Source organism: Gasterosteus aculeatus, chromosome 2, assembly GCF_964276395.1.
Source record: "Gasterosteus aculeatus chromosome 2, fGasAcu3.hap1.1, whole genome shotgun sequence".
In the NCBI taxonomy this organism is placed as follows: domain Eukaryota; kingdom Metazoa; phylum Chordata; class Actinopteri; order Perciformes; family Gasterosteidae; genus Gasterosteus; species Gasterosteus aculeatus.
The window spans coordinates 23,219,330-23,227,591 of NC_135689.1; the positions used below are offsets into that span (position 1 = coordinate 23,219,330).

General features: G+C 44.4%; 35 non-coding genes across 35 annotated transcripts; all 35 read left to right on the forward strand.

The window, feature by feature from the left end:
- Positions 1–23: 23 nt before the first annotated feature.
- LOC144398343 (5S ribosomal RNA) lies at positions 24–142 on the forward strand. The gene has a single exon (XR_013460490.1). It is a non-coding gene; the product is annotated as a 5S ribosomal RNA (ribosomal RNA).
- Positions 143–259: 117 nt separating this feature from the next.
- Positions 260–378, forward strand: LOC144402796 (5S ribosomal RNA). Its single transcript, XR_013464732.1, has one exon. It is a non-coding gene; the product is annotated as a 5S ribosomal RNA (ribosomal RNA).
- Positions 379–495: 117 nt separating this feature from the next.
- LOC144402797 (5S ribosomal RNA) lies at positions 496–614 on the forward strand. The gene has a single exon (XR_013464733.1). It is a non-coding gene; the product is annotated as a 5S ribosomal RNA (ribosomal RNA).
- Positions 615–730: 116 nt separating this feature from the next.
- On the forward strand, positions 731–849 carry LOC144402798 (5S ribosomal RNA). Its single transcript, XR_013464734.1, has one exon. It is a non-coding gene; the product is annotated as a 5S ribosomal RNA (ribosomal RNA).
- A 117-nt stretch (positions 850–966) lies between these two features.
- LOC144402800 (5S ribosomal RNA) lies at positions 967–1,085 on the forward strand. The gene has a single exon (XR_013464736.1). It is a non-coding gene; the product is annotated as a 5S ribosomal RNA (ribosomal RNA).
- A 116-nt stretch (positions 1,086–1,201) lies between these two features.
- LOC144402801 (5S ribosomal RNA) lies at positions 1,202–1,320 on the forward strand. The gene has a single exon (XR_013464737.1). It is a non-coding gene; the product is annotated as a 5S ribosomal RNA (ribosomal RNA).
- Positions 1,321–1,436: 116 nt separating this feature from the next.
- LOC144402802 (5S ribosomal RNA) lies at positions 1,437–1,555 on the forward strand. Its single transcript, XR_013464738.1, has one exon. It is a non-coding gene; the product is annotated as a 5S ribosomal RNA (ribosomal RNA).
- A 116-nt stretch (positions 1,556–1,671) lies between these two features.
- LOC144402803 (5S ribosomal RNA) lies at positions 1,672–1,790 on the forward strand. The gene has a single exon (XR_013464739.1). It is a non-coding gene; the product is annotated as a 5S ribosomal RNA (ribosomal RNA).
- Positions 1,791–1,907: 117 nt separating this feature from the next.
- On the forward strand, positions 1,908–2,026 carry LOC144402804 (5S ribosomal RNA). Its single transcript, XR_013464740.1, has one exon. It is a non-coding gene; the product is annotated as a 5S ribosomal RNA (ribosomal RNA).
- Positions 2,027–2,143: 117 nt separating this feature from the next.
- LOC144402806 (5S ribosomal RNA) lies at positions 2,144–2,262 on the forward strand. Its single transcript, XR_013464742.1, has one exon. It is a non-coding gene; the product is annotated as a 5S ribosomal RNA (ribosomal RNA).
- Positions 2,263–2,379: 117 nt separating this feature from the next.
- On the forward strand, positions 2,380–2,498 carry LOC144402807 (5S ribosomal RNA). The gene has a single exon (XR_013464743.1). It is a non-coding gene; the product is annotated as a 5S ribosomal RNA (ribosomal RNA).
- A 117-nt stretch (positions 2,499–2,615) lies between these two features.
- On the forward strand, positions 2,616–2,734 carry LOC144402808 (5S ribosomal RNA). The gene has a single exon (XR_013464744.1). It is a non-coding gene; the product is annotated as a 5S ribosomal RNA (ribosomal RNA).
- A 116-nt stretch (positions 2,735–2,850) lies between these two features.
- On the forward strand, positions 2,851–2,969 carry LOC144402809 (5S ribosomal RNA). Its single transcript, XR_013464745.1, has one exon. It is a non-coding gene; the product is annotated as a 5S ribosomal RNA (ribosomal RNA).
- Positions 2,970–3,086: 117 nt separating this feature from the next.
- Positions 3,087–3,205, forward strand: LOC144402810 (5S ribosomal RNA). The gene has a single exon (XR_013464746.1). It is a non-coding gene; the product is annotated as a 5S ribosomal RNA (ribosomal RNA).
- Positions 3,206–3,322: 117 nt separating this feature from the next.
- On the forward strand, positions 3,323–3,441 carry LOC144402812 (5S ribosomal RNA). Its single transcript, XR_013464748.1, has one exon. It is a non-coding gene; the product is annotated as a 5S ribosomal RNA (ribosomal RNA).
- Positions 3,442–3,557: 116 nt separating this feature from the next.
- Positions 3,558–3,676, forward strand: LOC144402813 (5S ribosomal RNA). Its single transcript, XR_013464749.1, has one exon. It is a non-coding gene; the product is annotated as a 5S ribosomal RNA (ribosomal RNA).
- A 117-nt stretch (positions 3,677–3,793) lies between these two features.
- LOC144402814 (5S ribosomal RNA) lies at positions 3,794–3,912 on the forward strand. The gene has a single exon (XR_013464750.1). It is a non-coding gene; the product is annotated as a 5S ribosomal RNA (ribosomal RNA).
- A 116-nt stretch (positions 3,913–4,028) lies between these two features.
- Positions 4,029–4,147, forward strand: LOC144402815 (5S ribosomal RNA). The gene has a single exon (XR_013464751.1). It is a non-coding gene; the product is annotated as a 5S ribosomal RNA (ribosomal RNA).
- A 117-nt stretch (positions 4,148–4,264) lies between these two features.
- On the forward strand, positions 4,265–4,383 carry LOC144402816 (5S ribosomal RNA). Its single transcript, XR_013464752.1, has one exon. It is a non-coding gene; the product is annotated as a 5S ribosomal RNA (ribosomal RNA).
- A 117-nt stretch (positions 4,384–4,500) lies between these two features.
- LOC144402817 (5S ribosomal RNA) lies at positions 4,501–4,619 on the forward strand. The gene has a single exon (XR_013464753.1). It is a non-coding gene; the product is annotated as a 5S ribosomal RNA (ribosomal RNA).
- A 116-nt stretch (positions 4,620–4,735) lies between these two features.
- On the forward strand, positions 4,736–4,854 carry LOC144402818 (5S ribosomal RNA). The gene has a single exon (XR_013464754.1). It is a non-coding gene; the product is annotated as a 5S ribosomal RNA (ribosomal RNA).
- A 117-nt stretch (positions 4,855–4,971) lies between these two features.
- LOC144402819 (5S ribosomal RNA) lies at positions 4,972–5,090 on the forward strand. Its single transcript, XR_013464755.1, has one exon. It is a non-coding gene; the product is annotated as a 5S ribosomal RNA (ribosomal RNA).
- A 117-nt stretch (positions 5,091–5,207) lies between these two features.
- Positions 5,208–5,326, forward strand: LOC144402820 (5S ribosomal RNA). Its single transcript, XR_013464756.1, has one exon. It is a non-coding gene; the product is annotated as a 5S ribosomal RNA (ribosomal RNA).
- Positions 5,327–5,442: 116 nt separating this feature from the next.
- Positions 5,443–5,561, forward strand: LOC144399379 (5S ribosomal RNA). The gene has a single exon (XR_013461524.1). It is a non-coding gene; the product is annotated as a 5S ribosomal RNA (ribosomal RNA).
- A 116-nt stretch (positions 5,562–5,677) lies between these two features.
- LOC144402821 (5S ribosomal RNA) lies at positions 5,678–5,796 on the forward strand. The gene has a single exon (XR_013464757.1). It is a non-coding gene; the product is annotated as a 5S ribosomal RNA (ribosomal RNA).
- A 116-nt stretch (positions 5,797–5,912) lies between these two features.
- Positions 5,913–6,031, forward strand: LOC144402823 (5S ribosomal RNA). The gene has a single exon (XR_013464759.1). It is a non-coding gene; the product is annotated as a 5S ribosomal RNA (ribosomal RNA).
- Positions 6,032–6,148: 117 nt separating this feature from the next.
- On the forward strand, positions 6,149–6,267 carry LOC144402824 (5S ribosomal RNA). Its single transcript, XR_013464760.1, has one exon. It is a non-coding gene; the product is annotated as a 5S ribosomal RNA (ribosomal RNA).
- A 117-nt stretch (positions 6,268–6,384) lies between these two features.
- Positions 6,385–6,503, forward strand: LOC144402825 (5S ribosomal RNA). Its single transcript, XR_013464761.1, has one exon. It is a non-coding gene; the product is annotated as a 5S ribosomal RNA (ribosomal RNA).
- A 117-nt stretch (positions 6,504–6,620) lies between these two features.
- Positions 6,621–6,739, forward strand: LOC144402826 (5S ribosomal RNA). Its single transcript, XR_013464762.1, has one exon. It is a non-coding gene; the product is annotated as a 5S ribosomal RNA (ribosomal RNA).
- Positions 6,740–6,855: 116 nt separating this feature from the next.
- On the forward strand, positions 6,856–6,974 carry LOC144402827 (5S ribosomal RNA). Its single transcript, XR_013464763.1, has one exon. It is a non-coding gene; the product is annotated as a 5S ribosomal RNA (ribosomal RNA).
- Positions 6,975–7,091: 117 nt separating this feature from the next.
- LOC144402828 (5S ribosomal RNA) lies at positions 7,092–7,210 on the forward strand. Its single transcript, XR_013464764.1, has one exon. It is a non-coding gene; the product is annotated as a 5S ribosomal RNA (ribosomal RNA).
- A 117-nt stretch (positions 7,211–7,327) lies between these two features.
- LOC144402829 (5S ribosomal RNA) lies at positions 7,328–7,446 on the forward strand. The gene has a single exon (XR_013464765.1). It is a non-coding gene; the product is annotated as a 5S ribosomal RNA (ribosomal RNA).
- Positions 7,447–7,562: 116 nt separating this feature from the next.
- Positions 7,563–7,681, forward strand: LOC144402830 (5S ribosomal RNA). The gene has a single exon (XR_013464766.1). It is a non-coding gene; the product is annotated as a 5S ribosomal RNA (ribosomal RNA).
- Positions 7,682–7,798: 117 nt separating this feature from the next.
- LOC144402831 (5S ribosomal RNA) lies at positions 7,799–7,917 on the forward strand. Its single transcript, XR_013464767.1, has one exon. It is a non-coding gene; the product is annotated as a 5S ribosomal RNA (ribosomal RNA).
- A 117-nt stretch (positions 7,918–8,034) lies between these two features.
- On the forward strand, positions 8,035–8,153 carry LOC144402832 (5S ribosomal RNA). Its single transcript, XR_013464768.1, has one exon. It is a non-coding gene; the product is annotated as a 5S ribosomal RNA (ribosomal RNA).
- Positions 8,154–8,262: the final 109 nt, after the last annotated feature.

Sequence of the window (8,262 nt, forward strand, 5' to 3'; positions counted from 1 at the left end):
GATTAGGTAGAGGACATGCAGTTGCCTACGGCCATACCTCTCTGGCTCCGCCTGATCTCGTCTGATCTCAGAAGCTAAGCAGAGTAGGGCCTGGTTAGTACTTGGATGGAAGACCGCCTGGGAATCCCAGGTGCCGTAAGCTTTTTCATTTCTCTCTCTGGAAGAAATTGAGAAGGCATTAGAAAGTGAATCCTTTTTCATTATCAAAACTCCAAAACCTTTGACACATTTTAAAATATTAGGAAGAGGACATACAGTTGCTTACGGCCATACCTCTCTGGCTCCGCCTGATCTCGTCTGATCTCAGAAGCTAAGCAGAGTAGGGCCTGGTTAGTACTTGGATGGAAGACCGCCTGGGAATCCCAGGTGCCGTAAGCTTTTTCATTTCTCTCTCTGGAAGAAATCGAGAAGGCATTAGAAAGTGACTCCTTTTTCATTATCAAAACTCCAAAACCTTTGACACATTTTAAAAGATTAGGAAGAGGACATACAGTTGCTTACGGCCATACCTCTCTGGCTCCGCCTGATCTCGTCTGATCTCAGAAGCTAAGCAGAGTAGGGCCTGGTTAGTACTTGGATGGAAGACCGCCTGGGAATCCCAGGTGCCGTAAGCTTTTTCAATTCTATCTGTAAAAGACACAGAGAAGGCCTTAGAAAGTGACTCCATTTAATTGTCAAAACTACAAAACCTTTGACACATTTTAAAAGATTAGGTAGAGGACATACAGTTGCTTACGGCCATACCTCTCTGGCTCCGCCTGATCTCGTCTGATCTCAGAAGCTAAGCAGAGTAGGGCCTGGTTAGTACTTGGATGGAAGACCGCCTGGGAATCCCAGGTGCCGTAAGCTTTTTCATTTCTCTCTCTGGAAGAAATTGAGAAGGCATTAGAAAGTGAATCCTTTTTCATGATCAAAACTCCAAAACCTTTGACACATTTTAAAATATTAGGAAGAGGACATACAGTTGCTTACGGCCATACCTCTCTGGCTCCGCCTGATCTCGTCTGATCTCAGAAGCTAAGCAGAGTAGGGCCTGGTTAGTACTTGGATGGAAGACCGCCTGGGAATCCCAGGTGCCGTAAGCTTTTTCATTTCTATCTGTAAAAGACACAGAGAAGGCCTTAGAAAGTGACTCCATTTCATTGTCAAAACTACAAAACCTTTGACACATTTTAAAAGATTAGGTAGAGGACATACAGTTGCTTACGGCCATACCTCTCTGGCTCCGCCTGATCTCGTCTGATCTCAGAAGCTAAGCAGAGTAGGGCCTGGTTAGTACTTGGATGGAAGACCGCCTGGGAATCCCAGGTGCCGTAAGCTTTTTCAATTCTATCTGTAAAAGACACAGAGAAGGCCTTAGAAAGTGACTCCATTTAATTGTCAAAACTACAAAACCTTTGACACATTTTAAAAGATTAGGTAGAGGACATATAGTTGCTTACGGCCATACCTCTCTGGCTCCGCCTGATCTCGTCTGATCTCAGAAGCTAAGCAGAGTAGGGCCTGGTTAGTACTTGGATGGAAGACCGCCTGGGAATCCCAGGTGCCGTAAGCTTTTTCAATTCTATCTGTAAAAGACACAGAGAAGGCCTTAGAAAGTGACTCCATTTAATTGTCAAAACTACAAAACCTTTGACACATTTTAAAAGATTAGGTAGAGGACATACAGTTGCTTACGGCCATACCTCTCTGGCTCCGCCTGATCTCGTCTGATCTCAGAAGCTAAGCAGAGTAGGGCCTGGTTAGTACTTGGATGGAAGACCGCCTGGGAATCCCAGGTGCCGTAAGCTTTTTCATTTCTCTCTCTGGAAGAAATTGAGAAGGCATTAGAAAGTGAATCCTTTTTCATTATCAAAACTCCAAAACCTTTGACACATTTTAAAAGATTAGGAAGAGGACATACAGTTGCTTACGGCCATACCTCTCTGGCTCCGCCTGATCTCGTCTGATCTCAGAAGCTAAGCAGAGTAGGGCCTGGTTAGTACTTGGATGGAAGACCGCCTGGGAATCCCAGGTGCCGTAAGCTTTTTCATTTCTCTCTCTGGAAGAAATCGAGAAGGCATTAGAAAGTGACTCCTTTTTCATTATCAAAACTCCAAAACCTTTGACACATTTTAAAAGATTAGGAAGAGGACATACAGTTGCTTACGGCCATACCTCTCTGGCTCCGCCTGATCTCGTCTGATCTCAGAAGCTAAGCAGAGTAGGGCCTGGTTAGTACTTGGATGGAAGACCGCCTGGGAATCCCAGGTGCCGTAAGCTTTTTCATTTCTCTCTCTGGAAGAAATCGAGAAGGCATTAGAAAGTGACTCCTTTTTCATTATCAAAACTCCAAAACCTTTGACACATTTTAAAATATTAGGAAGAGGACATACAGTTGCTTACGGCCATACCTCTCTGGCTCCGCCTGATCTCGTCTGATCTCAGAAGCTAAGCAGAGTAGGGCCTGGTTAGTACTTGGATGGAAGACCGCCTGGGAATCCCAGGTGCCGTAAGCTTTTTCATTTCTCTCTCTGGAAGAAATCGAGAAGGCATTAGAAAGTGACTCCTTTTTCATTATCAAAACTCCAAAACCTTTGACACATTTTAAAAGATTAGGAAGAGGACATACAGTTGCTTACGGCCATACCTCTCTGGCTCCGCCTGATCTCGTCTGATCTCAGAAGCTAAGCAGAGTAGGGCCTGGTTAGTACTTGGATGGAAGACCGCCTGGGAATCCCAGGTGCCGTAAGCTTTTTCAATTCTATTTGTAAAAGACACAGAGAAGGCCTTAGAAAGTGACTCCATTTAATTGTCAAAACTACAAAACCTTTGACACATTTTAAAAGATTAGGTAGAGGACATGCAGTTGCTTACGGCCATACCTCTCTGGCTCCGCCTGATCTCGTCTGATCTCAGAAGCTAAGCAGAGTAGGGCCTGGTTAGTACTTGGATGGAAGACCGCCTGGGAATCCCAGGTGCCGTAAGCTTTTTCATTTCTCTCTCTGGAAGAAATTGAGAAGGCATTAGAAAGTGAATCCTTTTTCATTATCAAAACTCCAAAACCTTTGACACATTTTAAAATATTAGGAAGAGGACATACAGTTGCTTACGGCCATACCTCTCTGGCTCCGCCTGATCTCGTCTGATCTCAGAAGCTAAGCAGAGTAGGGCCTGGTTAGTACTTGGATGGAAGACCGCCTGGGAATCCCAGGTGCCGTAAGCTTTTTCATTTCTCTCTCTGGAAGAAATCGAGAAGGCATTAGAAAGTGACTCCTTTTTCATTATCAAAACTCCAAAACCTTTGACACATTTTAAAAGATTAGGAAGAGGACATACAGTTGCTTACGGCCATACCTCTCTGGCTCCGCCTGATCTCGTCTGATCTCAGAAGCTAAGCAGAGTAGGGCCTGGTTAGTACTTGGATGGAAGACCGCCTGGGAATCCCAGGTGCCGTAAGCTTTTTCAATTCTATCTGTAAAAGACACAGAGAAGGCCTTAGAAAGTGACTCCATTTCATTGTCAAAACTACAAAACCTTTGACACATTTTAAAAGATTAGGTAGAGGACATACAGTTGCTTACGGCCATACCTCTCTGGCTCCGCCTGATCTCGTCTGATCTCAGAAGCTAAGCAGAGTAGGGCCTGGTTAGTACTTGGATGGAAGACCGCCTGGGAATCCCAGGTGCCGTAAGCTTTTTCATTTCTCTCTCTGGAAGAAATTGAGAAGGCATTAGAAAGTGAATCCTTTTTCATTATCAAAACTCCAAAACCTTTGACACATTTTAAAAGATTAGGAAGAGGACATACAGTTGCTTACGGCCATACCTCTCTGGCTCCGCCTGATCTCGTCTGATCTCAGAAGCTAAGCAGAGTAGGGCCTGGTTAGTACTTGGATGGAAGACCGCCTGGGAATCCCAGGTGCCGTAAGCTTTTTCAATTCTATTTGTAAAAGACACAGAGAAGGCCTTAGAAAGTGACTCCATTTAATTGTCAAAACTACAAAACCTTTGACACATTTTAAAAGATTAGGTAGAGGACATGCAGTTGCTTACGGCCATACCTCTCTGGCTCCGCCTGATCTCGTCTGATCTCAGAAGCTAAGCAGAGTAGGGCCTGGTTAGTACTTGGATGGAAGACCGCCTGGGAATCCCAGGTGCCGTAAGCTTTTTCATTTCTCTCTCTGGAAGAAATCGAGAAGGCATTAGAAAGTGACTCCTTTTTCATTATCAAAACTCCAAAACCTTTGACACATTTTAAAAGATTAGGAAGAGGACATACAGTTGCTTACGGCCATACCTCTCTGGCTCCGCCTGATCTCGTCTGATCTCAGAAGCTAAGCAGAGTAGGGCCTGGTTAGTACTTGGATGGAAGACCGCCTGGGAATCCCAGGTGCCGTAAGCTTTTTCATTTCTCTCTCTGGAAGAAATCGAGAAGGCATTAGAAAGTGACTCCTTTTTCATTATCAAAACTCCAAAACCTTTGACACATTTTAAAAGATTAGGAAGAGGACATACAGTTGCTTACGGCCATACCTCTCTGGCTCCGCCTGATCTCGTCTGATCTCAGAAGCTAAGCAGAGTAGGGCCTGGTTAGTACTTGGATGGAAGACCGCCTGGGAATCCCAGGTGCCGTAAGCTTTTTCAATTCTATCTGTAAAAGACACAGAGAAGGCCTTAGAAAGTGACTCCATTTAATTGTCAAAACTACAAAACCTTTGACACATTTTAAAAGATTAGGTAGAGGACATACAGTTGCTTACGGCCATACCTCTCTGGCTCCGCCTGATCTCGTCTGATCTCAGAAGCTAAGCAGAGTAGGGCCTGGTTAGTACTTGGATGGAAGACCGCCTGGGAATCCCAGGTGCCGTAAGCTTTTTCATTTCTCTCTCTGGAAGAAATTGAGAAGGCATTAGAAAGTGAATCCTTTTTCATGATCAAAACTCCAAAACCTTTGACACATTTTAAAAGATTAGGTAGAGGACATACAGTTGCTTACGGCCATACCTCTCTGGCTCCGCCTGATCTCGTCTGATCTCAGAAGCTAAGCAGAGTAGGGCCTGGTTAGTACTTGGATGGAAGACCGCCTGGGAATCCCAGGTGCCGTAAGCTTTTTCATTTCTCTCTCTGGAAGAAATTGAGAAGGCATTAGAAAGTGAATCCTTTTTCATGATCAAAACTCCAAAACCTTTGACACATTTTAAAATATTAGGAAGAGGACATACAGTTGCTTACGGCCATACCTCTCTGGCTCCGCCTGATCTCGTCTGATCTCAGAAGCTAAGCAGAGTAGGGCCTGGTTAGTACTTGGATGGAAGACCGCCTGGGAATCCCAGGTGCCGTAAGCTTTTTCATTTCTATCTGTAAAAGACACAGAGAAGGCCTTAGAAAGTGACTCCATTTCATTGTCAAAACTACAAAACCTTTGACACATTTTAAAAGATTAGGTAGAGGACATACAGTTGCTTACGGCCATACCTCTCTGGCTCCGCCTGATCTCGTCTGATCTCAGAAGCTAAGCAGAGTAGGGCCTGGTTAGTACTTGGATGGAAGACAGCCTGGGAATCCCAGGTGCCGTAAGCTTTTTCAATTCTATCTGTAAAAGACACAGAGAAGGCCTTAGAAAGTGACTCCATTTAATTGTCAAAACTACAAAACCTTTGACACATTTTAAAAGATTAGGTAGAGGACATACAGTTGCTTACGGCCATACCTCTCTGGCTCCGCCTGATCTCGTCTGATCTCAGAAGCTAAGCAGAGTAGGGCCTGGTTAGTACTTGGATGGAAGACCGCCTGGGAATCCCAGGTGCCGTAAGCTTTTTCAATTCTATCTGTAAAAGACACAGAGAAGGCCTTAGAAAGTGACTCCATTTAATTGTCAAAACTACAAAACCTTTGACACATTTTAAAAGATTAGGTAGAGGACATGCAGTTGCTTACGGCCATACCTCTCTGGCTCCGCCTGATCTCGTCTGATCTCAGAAGCTAAGCAGAGTAGGGCCTGGTTAGTACTTGGATGGAAGACCGCCTGGGAATCCCAGGTGCCGTAAGCTTTTTCATTTCTCTCTCTGGAAGAAATTGAGAAGGCATTAGAAAGTGAATCCTTTTTCATTATCAAAACTCCAAAACCTTTGACACATTTTAAAAGATTAGGAAGAGGACATACAGTTGCTTACGGCCATACCTCTCTGGCTCCGCCTGATCTCGTCTGATCTCAGAAGCTAAGCAGAGTAGGGCCTGGTTAGTACTTGGATGGAAGACCGCCTGGGAATCCCAGGTGCCGTAAGCTTTTTCATTTCTCTCTCTGGAAGAAATCGAGAAGGCATTAGAAAGTGACTCCTTTTTCATTATCAAAACTCCAAAACCTTTGACACATTTTAAAAGATTAGGAAGAGGACATACAGTTGCTTACGGCCATACCTCTCTGGCTCCGCCTGATCTCGTCTGATCTCAGAAGCTAAGCAGAGTAGGGCCTGGTTAGTACTTGGATGGAAGACCGCCTGGGAATCCCAGGTGCCGTAAGCTTTTTCATTTCTCTCTCTGGAAGAAATCGAGAAGGCATTAGAAAGTGACTCCTTTTTCATTATCAAAACTCCAAAACCTTTGACACATTTTAAAAGATTAGGAAGAGGACATACAGTTGCTTACGGCCATACCTCTCTGGCTCCGCCTGATCTCGTCTGATCTCAGAAGCTAAGCAGAGTAGGGCCTGGTTAGTACTTGGATGGAAGACCGCCTGGGAATCCCAGGTGCCGTAAGCTTTTTCAATTCTATTTGTAAAAGACACAGAGAAGGCCTTAGAAAGTGACTCCATTTAATTGTCAAAACTACAAAACCTTTGACACATTTTAAAAGATTAGGTAGAGGACATGCAGTTGCTTACGGCCATACCTCTCTGGCTCCGCCTGATCTCGTCTGATCTCAGAAGCTAAGCAGAGTAGGGCCTGGTTAGTACTTGGATGGAAGACCGCCTGGGAATCCCAGGTGCCGTAAGCTTTTTCATTTCTCTCTCTGGAAGAAATTGAGAAGGCATTAGAAAGTGAATCCTTTTTCATTATCAAAACTCCAAAACCTTTGACACATTTTAAAATATTAGGAAGAGGACATACAGTTGCTTACGGCCATACCTCTCTGGCTCCGCCTGATCTCGTCTGATCTCAGAAGCTAAGCAGAGTAGGGCCTGGTTAGTACTTGGATGGAAGACCGCCTGGGAATCCCAGGTGCCGTAAGCTTTTTCATTTCTCTCTCTGGAAGAAATCGAGAAGGCATTAGAAAGTGACTCCTTTTTCATTATCAAAACTCCAAAACCTTTGACACATTTTAAAAGATTAGGAAGAGGACATACAGTTGCTTACGGCCATACCTCTCTGGCTCCGCCTGATCTCGTCTGATCTCAGAAGCTAAGCAGAGTAGGGCCTGGTTAGTACTTGGATGGAAGACCGCCTGGGAATCCCAGGTGCCGTAAGCTTTTTCAATTCTATTTGTAAAAGACACAGAGAAGGCCTTAGAAAGTGACTCCATTTAATTGTCAAAACTACAAAACCTTTGACACATTTTAAAAGATTAGGTAGAGGACATGCAGTTGCTTACGGCCATACCTCTCTGGCTCCGCCTGATCTCGTCTGATCTCAGAAGCTAAGCAGAGTAGGGCCTGGTTAGTACTTGGATGGAAGACCGCCTGGGAATCCCAGGTGCCGTAAGCTTTTTCATTTCTCTCTCTGGAAGAAATTGAGAAGGCATTAGAAAGTGAATCCTTTTTCATTATCAAAACTCCAAAACCTTTGACACATTTTAAAATATTAGGAAGAGGACATACAGTTGCTTACGGCCATACCTCTCTGGCTCCGCCTGATCTCGTCTGATCTCAGAAGCTAAGCAGAGTAGGGCCTGGTTAGTACTTGGATGGAAGACCGCCTGGGAATCCCAGGTGCCGTAAGCTTTTTCATTTCTCTCTCTGGAAGACATCGAGAAGGCATTAGAAAGTGACTCCTTTTTCATTATCAAAACTCCAAAACCTTTGACACATTTTAAAAGATTAGGAAGAGGACATACAGTTGCTTACGGCCATACCTCTCTGGCTCCGCCTGATCTCGTCTGATCTCAGAAGCTAAGCAGAGTAGGGCCTGGTTAGTACTTGGATGGAAGACCGCCTGGGAATCCCAGGTGCCGTAAGCTTTTTCAATTCTATCTGTAAAAGACACAGAGAAGGCCTTAGAAAGTGACTCCATTTAATTGTCAAAACTACAAAACCTTTGACACATTTTAAAAGATTAGGTAGAGGACA